The sequence below is a fragment of the Pararge aegeria genome, chromosome Z, assembly GCF_905163445.1.
Source record: "Pararge aegeria chromosome Z, ilParAegt1.1, whole genome shotgun sequence".
Taxonomy (NCBI): Eukaryota; Metazoa; Arthropoda; class Insecta; order Lepidoptera; family Nymphalidae; genus Pararge; species Pararge aegeria.
In genome coordinates this window covers 2,136,297-2,149,444 of record NC_053208.1, presented here as the reverse complement: position 1 = coordinate 2,149,444, position 13,148 = coordinate 2,136,297, and the positions used below count along the sequence as shown (strand labels likewise).

The following is a 13,148-nucleotide window of genomic DNA, read 5'->3' as shown; positions in this document are numbered from 1 at the left end:
ACGGCACTACTTTGGAGCCTGCCAATTAGGTTTAGATTAGAGGTATGGGTACAACAGATAAGCACAAATGACAACTTGAAAACCTGTGATAACTTCAATATCCAATGTTGTTATTCAATTCATCCAATTCAGGGCTGGCAAACACACATCCTTTTCAGTGAATAGCTTAGAATACTGTAGCCCAGTCAAGCGTAGCTAAATGTGGTTTGAAATTTTTTTTAGACCCATTTTTTTTGCTTGGATCAAATTAAGTTTGAAATGTAAGTAAGGTTGAAATGTGTTAAAGCACTCAGAAATACTTGTTTTTTCAAGTCACGTTAATTTTCAAAGTGGTCAAAAAGAGTAGGGTATATTTAAAAATTTAAATTTAAATTCAAAATTTCTTAATTCATGTAGGCCTATCACAGGCACTTATGAAGCGTTCATGAAATGTTAGAAATGTTCCCAGCTGGCTGGTCGGTTCTGGTTCCCAAAAGGCTTCACTATGTGAAGTAATGAAACATATATTGGTTAAAATCTGGAGAAGTAAATAAGTTATAAAAATATTATATAGATATTATTTTATAAGGGTCTTTTTAACCCATTTTAATACATTAATTTTTCGATTTCTAAAATTGACCTAAAAACCGTATTATTTTAATGCTATTTCACCCGCTTTGCCAATAAGCGCATTTGGACCATTTTAATTTAAAGTTGATTTAAAAGATATATATTTAAGTGATTTTACCTACACTTAATAATTCACCACTTAATATAAGTTTATAAATTCAAATTCAAATAAAAATTTCGGAACCGACAGGCTTTGAAGCGGCGACTCTTTGGCCACCATTACGAGGATTATCGTCACATCCTCGATTCTATTACGATTAAAGAGCACAAATGATTAGAAGCAAGTTAAAAATTCCATCTGTTGCACAAACCCCTTATGATTCACAATTAACTTTAAAGAAAAAAAGTTATAAGTACGAAAATATCAATAGATTGCAAATCAAACTAGTAGACAAACAGTAGAACAAAGTCCTTACGAATACATTCGAGACGATTTTTACAAAAGATCGAACGATGATTTCTTCGAATATTGATGTAGGCTTTCCAACAAGCTTGTCATAAATAAAATATATATATATATATATATATATATATATATATATGTATATTATAAAAGATATATAGTTTTGTATAGTTCGTGCACAACAGAATTGGCACCATTTTCTATCTCCGACCGCAATAATTATTCAATAATCGAAAAATAAGCCATTGTAGAATCATTGGGAAAGTTGAGGGAATTCTTTATAGGCAGTCTTTTCGTCTCTAGGAGATACTAAACTGGCAACTTTTAGGTAAAATGAAAATACACTTGTCGAAATTTAAAAAAAAAACCGGAAAAGAATGAGTCGAAGCATGGAGATTAAAATTTATACTTATTAATATTACACCCGATTTCCCTCCCCCTATTTAATTAAATTAAAAATATTTTATATATTTATAACAAGGTTGCCTGGAAGCAAGCCGCTCCGCTTTCATCTCACACAACAATAGAACAATGATTGTTAAATTGTAAAATGATGTTGGAAAAGACCAACTGCTGAGTTTCTTACCGGCTTCTTCTCGATAGAATCTGCCTTCCGAACCGGTGATAGAGTCAGTGACTGTTTGTAGTGACAAACAGACAAACTTGACGTTTCAAAAGTGCTTATGTAAGGCCTACTTGAAATAAATGAATTTTGTTTTTTTTTTCTAATAACTTTTCTAAATTTCATGTCGATAGCTTTTATGGTTACTGAAATAATCTAATGTGACTGACGGACGGTTGACAGTTTAAACATACTTCCACACAATACATTAGTAGCTGCAAACATGCGTATCGCGACGGTATTACTTGATACGTGATACAAAAATGTTTGGAGCGTTTTGTATAGTCGAGGCGCGAACTTCAGACGTCTTCACTTGCACAAGACTCATATACACCAACTTACTTGAGTGTGTACAAACCCACATGTCACACACGTCGGGGTTACATACATAAATTTTTTCATATTTTTTCATAAATCATTTCCTTAAATAATGATGATACAATCATTATTATTTAAGGAAAACTCTGTCAGTAGTAGTAGCTCAGAAGCCGTTGCTGCCCATTCTTCGTTGTATTGCCATAGCCGTCTCGTCGTCCAGGAAAACAGGTCGTTAAAACTGTATCTGATATACTCTGATCTGCTGTCACCAGATGGCGTACAATTGATACGCCACAACCTTACGTAAAGCTAAAAAAATTAGAGCCCCATTCCCCGCGAGCTTTCCACAAATATTGTATTTTTTCTTAAAGTATAATTTTCAGTCTTGTAAAACATAATTTCCACGATGTTTGGAATTTAAGAGTTACCTACTCCATTTTGTTTTTAATAATATGTAAAAGTTATATACAATATTGTTTTATACAATTTTATACATTTTATACAATATTGTTAAATTATATGTATAAGTTATCTGGATCTGACAGACGCGACGGACGGACATACGGACGAAATGCAATAACACCCAAGTAAACTGTTAAGGCCCAAATAAACGTGGCATAACGTCGGAATAGTTCAGTGCCACACTTCAACTGAGAGCAGCTTTCAAATGCCTGAGCGTGGCAAAACACTGAATGGATATTTAGACTATGTGTTGTTTATTTGTACTCTCGACTCGAAATTATAAATGGAAAACTGGTCCCAAAAAAACTCCGGAAAACGAACAACTCCCGATATCGAATTGGCAAGTTAAAAAGAGCTCTACAAACTGTCGACTATGCACCGGTATGCACAGAACTCTTCATAAGCGTGTGTTTTCACATCACAGAAGATCTTCCACCGAACTAGCTTTACGTTTTAATAGGCACTTAGACCGCACTTTTTATGCGTAAGTTACGTAAAGAATGTGTACGCGGTAGTGAGAGGCTGTCCAATTCTACCTTCGTTTTCCGAGTGAATACTCACGGAAGTGAATCCGAGTTGCAGAGAGACAATCGTATCTAACAGAAATCTGGTACCAACAGGTCGTAGCTACAGTAATAATCAGATAGCAGACCGCGTTCGCTGACAAAAGGTGCGACAAAGTGGTCGTACGTACGTATAAAAAAAGTCCGGAGCCATGTAATAATAATAAATAATAAATAAATATACTTCGACAATACACACATCGCTAACTAGCCCCAAAGTAAGCGTAGCTTGTGTGGTGGATACCGATGAATATTTTTATGAATAATACACAGAAATACTTCATCATAATCATATGAACACATTACCGGCCCACTACAGGGCACGAGTCTCCGCCTACAATGAAAAGGATTCGTAAATACAAATATTATACAATTAAACACCCAGATACTGAAAAACATTCATATTCATCATACAGTAATTTTCCATCCGTTGTAATGGCACCCACGGTCGTACGAGCCTTGAGTGGGAAAGCAGGGTCGCTGCCCACTCTGCCAATCGGCAGTCAAATATATACATACTAGTGTATATAGCCACAATATAAGTATTTTACGTAGAAAAAATAAAAGGTGCGTTTGAACCGTCATTATATGGAATAAAATAATATTCCTTAAAAAAAAAAATCTTATCAGGAAGATCCCACACTTACAGCATGTTATTTGGGCGGAAGGACGGAGATAGTGAAAAAAATAAATAATTTCGAATTAATTCTAAGATGCTCGATTGCGCCGTTTGTAAAATCCGACGTCGATTATTGTATTTGAGTGTATAAGTATGCGTATTTTAAACTATAACATAACGTTACGACCATTAATTATCGCGGGTGAAACCATGGCGAACGTAGTGTTGCACCAAAAATTCCCTTATGTTGTTATCTTAGCTCTGAAGCTGGCAGTAAAATTGTTCTCTGTTGTCCTTTTTGTGCCCAATAATAGGCCAGTAATGCCTAATTTAATGTTTTTTTTTCACTCAATAATTTGCAAACTAGCGTCCATACGTAATAGCTGTATTGTTGCATTTATAAGGATTGACAAAAAATAAAAAAAAGATCAGAACGAATTTTAATAAAACTACAGTAATATAGGTTGTACATCAGAATAAAACCTAGGCTATAATAAATAAAGGTATTGTGTATCTTGGTAATAACCTAACATACTGGTATCAAGTACGAATGTGCCATCTTAGACCTATGATTGAGCTGTATAAATCGTTAAAGTAAGATGTAAGTGGTTGGACCGTGAAAAAGGTACAAAAAAGTCCGATACAGCATATATCTATCTTTTATGTGAAAGTCCAAATTTTTAATTTGTAAAAAACAACACATTTAAATTCGATACACGATTTACAACGTAAAATTACAAACATAAAATTAAATTACACGATTTACGTTGTAAATCATTTTGAAATTATTTTTCAATTAAGTTTGAAAGTTATCGCCGATGGTCTTTCGCTAAAAAGATAAACATAGAGGTTAACATATGTGCGCTTTGCATAATGGCAGGCAGGGTACGACGCGAGAAAAACACTTTTCAATAACAAAAAATCAGAAATTAACGCAGAAAGTCGCGAGCATCCACAAGTTTAAAATAAATAACGAATGAAAAGTTTAAACAAAAGCCAAACATCTCCCAGAGTAATGCCGTTTTGGCGGAATCTGCTGTGGGCGGGAAGTCATAGTTACTCTAGACCAAACGCTTCAGTGTTATGCTGGGAGCTGACCTGGGTAGAGCTGCCTTTAATTACCTTCGCTAGCTCTCAGTGTTACCGCCAGCTTCCTTGAGAGTGGTTGTGTTCTTAATTGGTAAAATATACAATAATATTCAATGGATATTTGCTTTGCATGTATTGTGGATCAGTTACTTATTACCTACAAATATAACAAATCAATTCTTAGTTAATTTTCAATACAAAATAATATGGATATTTTCTATTTTTATCTATATTTTATTTATATTTGTGATAAGAGACTTATATTTTTCTGATGGAATTTTTTTTGACTGTGAAGTTTCCATTGAATTCAAAACATGAATTATAATTACAAACTAAAATATATTTTTAATTAATGATGTGATCACATAAGAATTAAGATACTAATACTAATATTTTTTACCAATTAGATGCTATAGTTTAATTTAAAACTTTTGATGTTTACTTATTAATCAAATTATCAGTCAGTGGTAATTGAACTATAGTAACTTATACTAAATAACAAAATGTATTGAAGATGAAAACAGAAAAAAAAAAAAGTTTTGTTTATTATGTTCCTACCTACTGGAAGTGCAACCTTTTGTTTAACGGTTACTTTATGAATATGCTTGAATAAATGTTTGTGTTGTGGGCATTATTTTACTTTATTTTACTTTACCTTATTTTACTTGCCTGACTTTGTTTTTTTGTTTCGCTTTCGTAATATGTGTAATATTTTAAGAATTTCATAATATCGCTCTTAATTTTAGGATGTAAAACATGTGATACCACGGTAACTTAATAATGACGAGAAAGTTTCGATATTGACTTTTTATAATACTTAAACCCCGGAAATTATCATTCGTGATTTTTGAGTATTAACATCGTTCCAAAATTATGGTTAACTATCTACAACAAGGAAACAAAGTTATTAATCCACCCGATCCATATATGTGGAGATAACTGAGTGGAGTAACCGTGTCGAAATATAGTTTCACTTTCTATTAATGTTTAGACCATTTTCAGAGTGCATTTTCTACTTCGTTCAGTGTAAACATGGAAACCTGGAATGTTTTTAAATCTAAAGAAACATAGTTTCCCGCTATTTCGCGAGTGGTGTCCTTAATTTTGGCCAAATATTTTAAGTTCGTAGTAAAGTTGGAAAAGTTTGAGACATATTTTATGTAAATTAGTGAAAACATAAACAGTGCTATAATACAAACTTATAAGATCTCCACGCGGCCCGTACTAATTTTTAAAAATGTTTTCCCGCATGTTCGAGCCTCGCCTCCACGTTAGACCACTTTCGCCCTCGCACCTGTTTCTATTAGCACATTGGAGATAAATCTTGAGCAAATATTTTGAGTCCGTAGTTTGAAAACGTTTGAGACATATTCCCGCTCAAAGAATAGGAAAAACATAAACAGTGTCACACACAGACTTAGAATCTCCACGCGGCGCGTCGCGAATTAATTTCTATACATTTTTTCCCGCAATCCGCGCGTCACCACAACGTTAGACTACTATGTCCCAGTGTTTCTCTCAGCACATAGGAGACATTTTTGGCAAATATTAGAAGAAAAAAATTAGGAACAAGTTTGAGACAGTGTTATACACACTTAGGATTGTTTCGAAGTGATAGATAAAAGAATATGAGAAATCACGGAAATAGTTAGCACGTTCAACTACGGATCACGAGATCCCGCGTCGGGTTGAACTTTGGTTTTGTCTTTTATTAATTCTAAGTACCAAAGTTATTATCCAATTTGCTTTGTCCTTCTCCTTCTCGGACAGCACCTTACGTCGGTTCTTGTTATCACCGATCCGCATTGAAGAAGCGGTTTATGCTCTAAAACTCTGGAGAGGCGTGCGCCCAGCAGTGCGTTAAAAACACTGATAATTTGATGTGTGTGTGTGTATAAAGTGGAAAAAGCCTTTTCCAATATGAGTCACAAAAATAATTTTATGGTGGGCAGTGCTATTTTATATTACATTTGTTTGTTTATACCCAATAGGCTCCGAAACAGCTAAACCTATTTTTATTATTCTTTACCAACTAAATTATCACAAAGTAATAAAAAATATTATTTAAAAAAAAATTGTGATCCATAGGAAAATTTAAATATTGTAACAAAACGAAAATTTAAATAAAAATCATTTTTTGGCCTGCGTCGAGAAAACTATTGATGATACATAAAACTTATGTATTACACGATCAAAAGTATTTATTATCATCTAAAAAACCCAAGGCTACCTGACGCGGACGGTTCCCTTGGGATTTGTTAAAAACCGTGATTAACTCGGACGAAGTCGTGGGCAATAACTAGTCCTAAATAAAAACGAGTTACGATTTTTTTTGTTGACAAGGACTAAATCCTTGTTAAATACGAATTATTTTATGAGTTCAAACTTGTTATACCCAATATTGTTACCCACACATTGGCAATAGATAACTAGCGTGCGTTCAATACATCTGTGACCTAATAGTTATAAATCACTCCGTAATTGTATTTAAAAGCGAAAGTTTGTTTGTTTTGTTACCTACGCCGATATTCAAGTACTTGGCATAAATACTCGTATTAATAATTTACGATTTAAACCTGGGATTACAAAAGATTCCTACGGCATTTAAAAATGGCCGGATGAAATGTGACTTTACATCGTGGTTTACGTAAATGAACAGTCATTTTTAATCGACTTCAAAAATTAATAGGTTCTCAATTCGACGAAATCTTTTTTTTTGTATATTACCCGATTACTCGAAGATGCATGAATCGATTAGAAATTTTTTATTTTTTTTAATTCGGTCGTATCAATCTCGGTCGTGCTGTTCAATCAACAATATCAATAACAATATATAATCCATAGCTTTTTAATTCCTGGGCGTATGTTGAAGTCGGTTATTTTTTAATTTAAAAATAATGTATATCCTATACTCTTCGTGACCTTTTAAAGTGTAAAAAAATTCTACGTTTCCTCAAACGGTCCTTTTGCGTTTTGCTATTTTCTACGTCACAGCCTAACCGCGGAAAAACTCAGTTGAATGAGGGATCAGAAAGGGTACGCGGACAAAGTAGCAGGCGAATGCTAGCCGAGAAACATAATCACAATTTGAAAACACTGAGCAAATGCCCAATGTGTTCCCATTTTGGTGCGTTAAATTAAATTGATGATAAGAAACAAACAGCATTGCGTTTAACTAGCTCTGAATGAGTTACGTTCATTGAATTAAATCTTATACACGGAATAAATGTTTGACACACTTATGCGGCGCACTGTGAATTGGACATAATTGATTTCTACTTCCTAGTTCGTCCTGTGTAATGCTGATCGCACAGTACCCATGCACGCTTCGCAAACATCAAGTGAATAAAAGTTCAAGTTTAAAAAAAAAATATTTTACATTGCAAAGTTTTTTTAAAATCTTAAAATACACTTGTTTTTTAATACTTTTGTAATAAATATATTGTTAATTAATTTTCTAACGATTGCATTATTCAATGACAAGGTTATACTGACATGAGCTGATCTAACCTTCATTTTTCCTACTCTCAATTATTCTTTTTAATAAATGAAAATAATTATAAAATGTGATTAATTTTAAATAGAATATAAAATGAAATAGTGAATATTAAATGAAATGGCAGAATCCCCGGAACATCTTTCTCTTTCGTAAATAAATAATAATAAAAGTAAGTTTAATTCAATCGCGCGTTATGGTTACACGCATACACTTTTTTGTATGTTTTCCTAGTTTTTTGTTGCAATAAAGTTTTGTTTTATATAAAATATTGCGGTGATAGCATAGTGCCATGTCCCTCCCTTTTCGGGTTCGTACTTCTAACTTGTCGGAGTTATGTGCGTTTTTAATTTAAACAACAATATAATCTATAATATATATAAAAATATATATATATATCACTTACTCTAATGGTATAGGAAAATGTCGCAAAGAAATCCATACGCTTTAGTTTCCATTTCTTTCTCACATGCGTGTAAAATCTACCGAACTGCACTTCGCCAGCCTGGTGGACTACGGTCAAAACCCTTTACATTCAAAGTCAAAGTAAAAGTCAAATATTTCTTTATTCAAATAGGCACATAGATGGCACTTTTGATGCGTACATTACATGTAAAATATGACATAGGAGTTAGTTGATGGCGATAAATAAATCATCTTAAAACTAAAGCTACGAGGGTTCCAAACGCGCCCTGGTCTAAGAAGAAGCCCACAACAAACTTAGCCGGTTGTTATTTTTTTTGTTATCACTGTCTCACATTGTCCTTTAAAAACTAATTAAATAAGCAACCTGGTTAGAGCAATAATTTACACATTTTTATCGTTGACGTAGTCCTTAATACTATAATAGGATTTTTCTATAAGCTTACGTTTAATACAAACATTGAACTTTTTCAGAGACATCTCCAATATATCAACTGGTAATTTATTGTAAAATTGTATACAATTTCCTTTAAATGAATTACTTATTTTATGTAGTCTAGTATATTGCACTGCAAGTCTATTTTTGCTTCTAATGTTCAAATTATTGCAGTCACATTTTCTCTTAAATTCATTAAATTTTCAAATATGTATTGGCTAAAAACTGTCATTATCTTGACATCTTTAAATTTATCTCTCACTCTAAGAGGAGACTCGTTCCTCTTCAGTGGGATAGTCATGATGATGGTTGAACCCTGCAGTTTAATATCTTTACTGTAGCAATGTTACTTTATCGTTACACATAGCCTTCTCCGGCACTGAAGTTAGTTATGTAGAGCTTAGATTCACCAAACTGCTCCAATTTGTATGGGCCGGTTTTTTTAAATTAACTCCGGCTCTATGGTAATGATGTTTATCTTTAATTCAAATACAAGTTAGCCCTTGACTGTTGCGACTATGATAGCAGCGGGCTAACCTGTTAGGAGGATGGCAGTTATAACGCCTATTCCTACGGCTTTTACGGTTTCTATGCAGCTTAGTTCCGGAGCCATATATCTCTAGGCGGCACGTCTTTGTCGGTACGGTTGTAACCAGCCACGGCCGAAGTCTAACACTGAACCAGACGCCTATATTATAATTGCCTAAATTGCTAGTGCTGGGGATAGAGCCCGGGACTTCAAACTTTTAAGACAGCGCTAACTGTAGCGCCGTAAATCTTTACTCCTTTGTCTCCGAATATTGAATAAATAACGGATGCCCGCGACTTAGGCTGCGAGAGAAATCATGTGAGATGACTCGCACCCTGCACTTCCACCCTGCACGTCACCACTACTTTTACCCGTATGCTCTAGCTAAAGATCATCATCGACCACTTTCGAACCATTAGACGTGCATAGTTAATATATTTTTTACAGTTTACAAATATTTATGATTAAAATATTTTACCTGTTATGACTTCCACGTAAATGGTGCGCTACTATACATTGAAGTTTACTTGACATTTAATATTATACGTGTTACTCTGATGTATAAGCTATACTTAGGCTTCTATTAAAATTAATTTGTTAGTTTTTACGTGACACCTCAATGAAAACTGTCGCATTTATAATATTTAAATAAATAAATAATAAGTGAATATAACAGAGAACGCCAGAAGCGTTCTGTGTGCTACTATTACCATATACTACGATCACCGACCAAAACCTCTTGTTGGGACAGGCCTTTACTCGTAGTCCAGCCGCGGGCTGTTCTAGACTGTTAATAATAATAATAATAAATGTTTATTTGGAACAGTTACAATGGCACTTAAAATACTAGCAAGGGTGGCACTGCAATAGTAAAAACTATGCTGCATGTGTGTGTGTGTGTGTGTGTGTGTGTGCGCGCGTGTGGGTGTGTGTGTGTATGTGTGTATGTGTGTTTATATTATAGATACGTACTACAGGATGGGGATGTCGTATATTTGATAGAATGAACTGTTTCGTTTGATCATAGCTCATTTACAGTAGCCATGTAGTAATTTTCGTTTTAGCTAGGTATTTAGTCATACGATAGATATTTAATTTTTTATTGATCTTGATAGGGAGTTTTTTTAATGAATTAGAACCCTACGTAAATAACCGTCAAATAAACCAAAGCGCAGTCAGAGTTTTAATCCAATTACACAACAGCCTTCAGTGAGTGCACATCACCCACTTTCTATTAAAAACACAAATTAAAATTTCCGAATGAAAAAAGTATCCACTGAATGAGGAACCCCTTTTTCATTACTTCCCTGAATAAGGAAATTGTAAAGTGACAAAAGTGGCAATTTGTCTAACGTTGCTGGTCGGGAAAAGTACTCTCTTGCTGAAAAAGAAATTGAAAAGCATTTGGATCTTTGATGCGGTTGGGCCGGTCAGATCTTAAGTATACGCTAAGAGTCGTACACGCAAATTGGAACTGCAGATGCGAAGGATTTCATCGAGGTCAGATTAGTGTTAAATTGCAATCTGACTTCAGCTATTTAGCCTTAAAAGGCAGATTCGATATCGATCCTGGTCAATTTTAGAAATTTGTTGTTACCAAATTGGCTGGCTGAGAAGCGTTGATAGCGTAGTGGGTAAGGCATCGGCTTTCCTTACGTGGAGACCGAGTACGAGCCCCGCACGCACCACTGACGGTTCGGAATTTAAATATTACTTGCTTTAAACGGTGAAGGAAACCGGCATGCCTGAGAGTTTTCAATTATGTTCTCAACGGCGTGTTAATTCTCCCAATCCGCACTTGGCCAGCGTGGTAGACTACGGCCTAATTAAATCAGTAAACTATTCAGTAACTTTTTTCTGACGCTTACTTGTAGTAATGAGTTCAAAAACTGTCTCCATGTTTTCACTTACTCTCAGTCACTAGATTACTAGGGTAAGTTAATAACTACCCCGTTGTTCTTGTAGTTAGCATGTTCTACACGAAGTCCTGGGTTCGAATCTTTGGTAAGCGAAACATTTTTACTGATTTTTTCTGTTATAGAATCATCAGTATCGGTGTTTAGGTTATGTTATTGGCGGTGTCCACAAGGAGCAAATTATACTTTCGCTTCCGGTTATTACCACTAACTTGTGACAATAGTAACGCCCACCAACACGCATTCGTGCAGCGTGGTGTGTCTATGCTCACAAACTATTACAAATGAGAGGGGATGCCTTTGCCAAGCAGAGGTATGTTAATATTTTACAGATGATGAAGATAACATGAACAAAAAGTTTCAATTATACACTTCTACTTCACGTAATTTGAAGCCAAGCTTGTAGCTGGTATTCGGCCTCTCGTAACTTGTACAACATGAAATTTTCGATTACATTGAAACAACCTTAACTTATCTCGTGAAGGGAATTCAACTCTTTGCCTCGTATAAGTGCTCGGAAACTTGTAGATCGCGAACTAGACTCTACAGCAAAAGCATAAAATATCCCATGTAACATACGTTCATAATCAAAAGTGCTTATTACGGATTGCATGACATATGCTTAGGTTATCTTGCTATTTAAATACTCGGTAAATAATACGATACTGTTGTGGCTAACCTAACCTAACCTAACAGGTAAGCCCTCTTTCATCTTGAGACAGAATAAATAGACAAAAGTTAGACCTTGGCTACACGTGACCAAGGTACGAGTACGAGTGTAGCCAAGGTCTAACTTTTAATGGAATAAATAATACATAACACACTACAAAACATTGATTTAATATGTTTCTATAAAATATAATAACTCTTATTCAAACTTCAAACTTACAGGTACTACGAAATATTAAGATAATACACATTCTGCTCTCCCTTCAGTCTGCTTTAATAGGTTCTTCGTTTTATGTAATGGATGTTAGACTTGAAGTATTTTGAGTTCTCGTATAAACTAGTTTTTACTGTGCTTCTGTTAAAACTAGAATTTACTAGTTCACATTAGAATATACTGCATTTGAATTATACATATTTATTATAAAAAGACAGGACAGTCAGGAATATAGTACGATACGTGTGCGACTGACATTGCGGATTTTGAGGAGTAGGTAACATTATGGTCTTTAAATGTCAATAACAAAAACAATACGGCAGATGCCAACTACGGTAGGTATTTGTCAAAATATAAGAGTTATAAATATTCTTACCCCGTCAAAGCAGAAATACGAGTGTAATTTCCGGGAGTTCAGTGTGTCAAAAGTCATTATATGATATTTTTAAACTTCCTAAAAAAAGAAGGGGGTACTTCTATTTAATGTTAAATTCTAGATCTTACAAAGGCATACATAAATAAGTAATAATAAAGTCCCAAAGTAAGCGTAGCTTGTGTTATGGGAACCTAAGTACCCGTAACACAACTGATGATAATTTCAAGAATAATATACATAAATACTTATAATATATAGATAAACACCCAGACACTGAAAAACATTCGTGTTCATCGCACACACATTGTCCAGTTGTGGGAATCGAACCCACTGCCTTAAACACAGAAAGCAGGGTCGCGGCCCACTGCGCCAGTCGGCTGTCAATAATGATCTTTAAATGTCAA

The 13,148-nt window shown here is 34.4% G+C and overlaps 1 protein-coding gene across 2 annotated transcripts in view; it reads left to right on the top strand.

The window, feature by feature from the left end:
- Positions 1-13,148, top strand: part of LOC120636415 (discoidin domain-containing receptor 2-like) — a 146,047-nt gene that overhangs the window by 1,125 nt on the left and 131,774 nt on the right. The window lies entirely within an intron of this gene.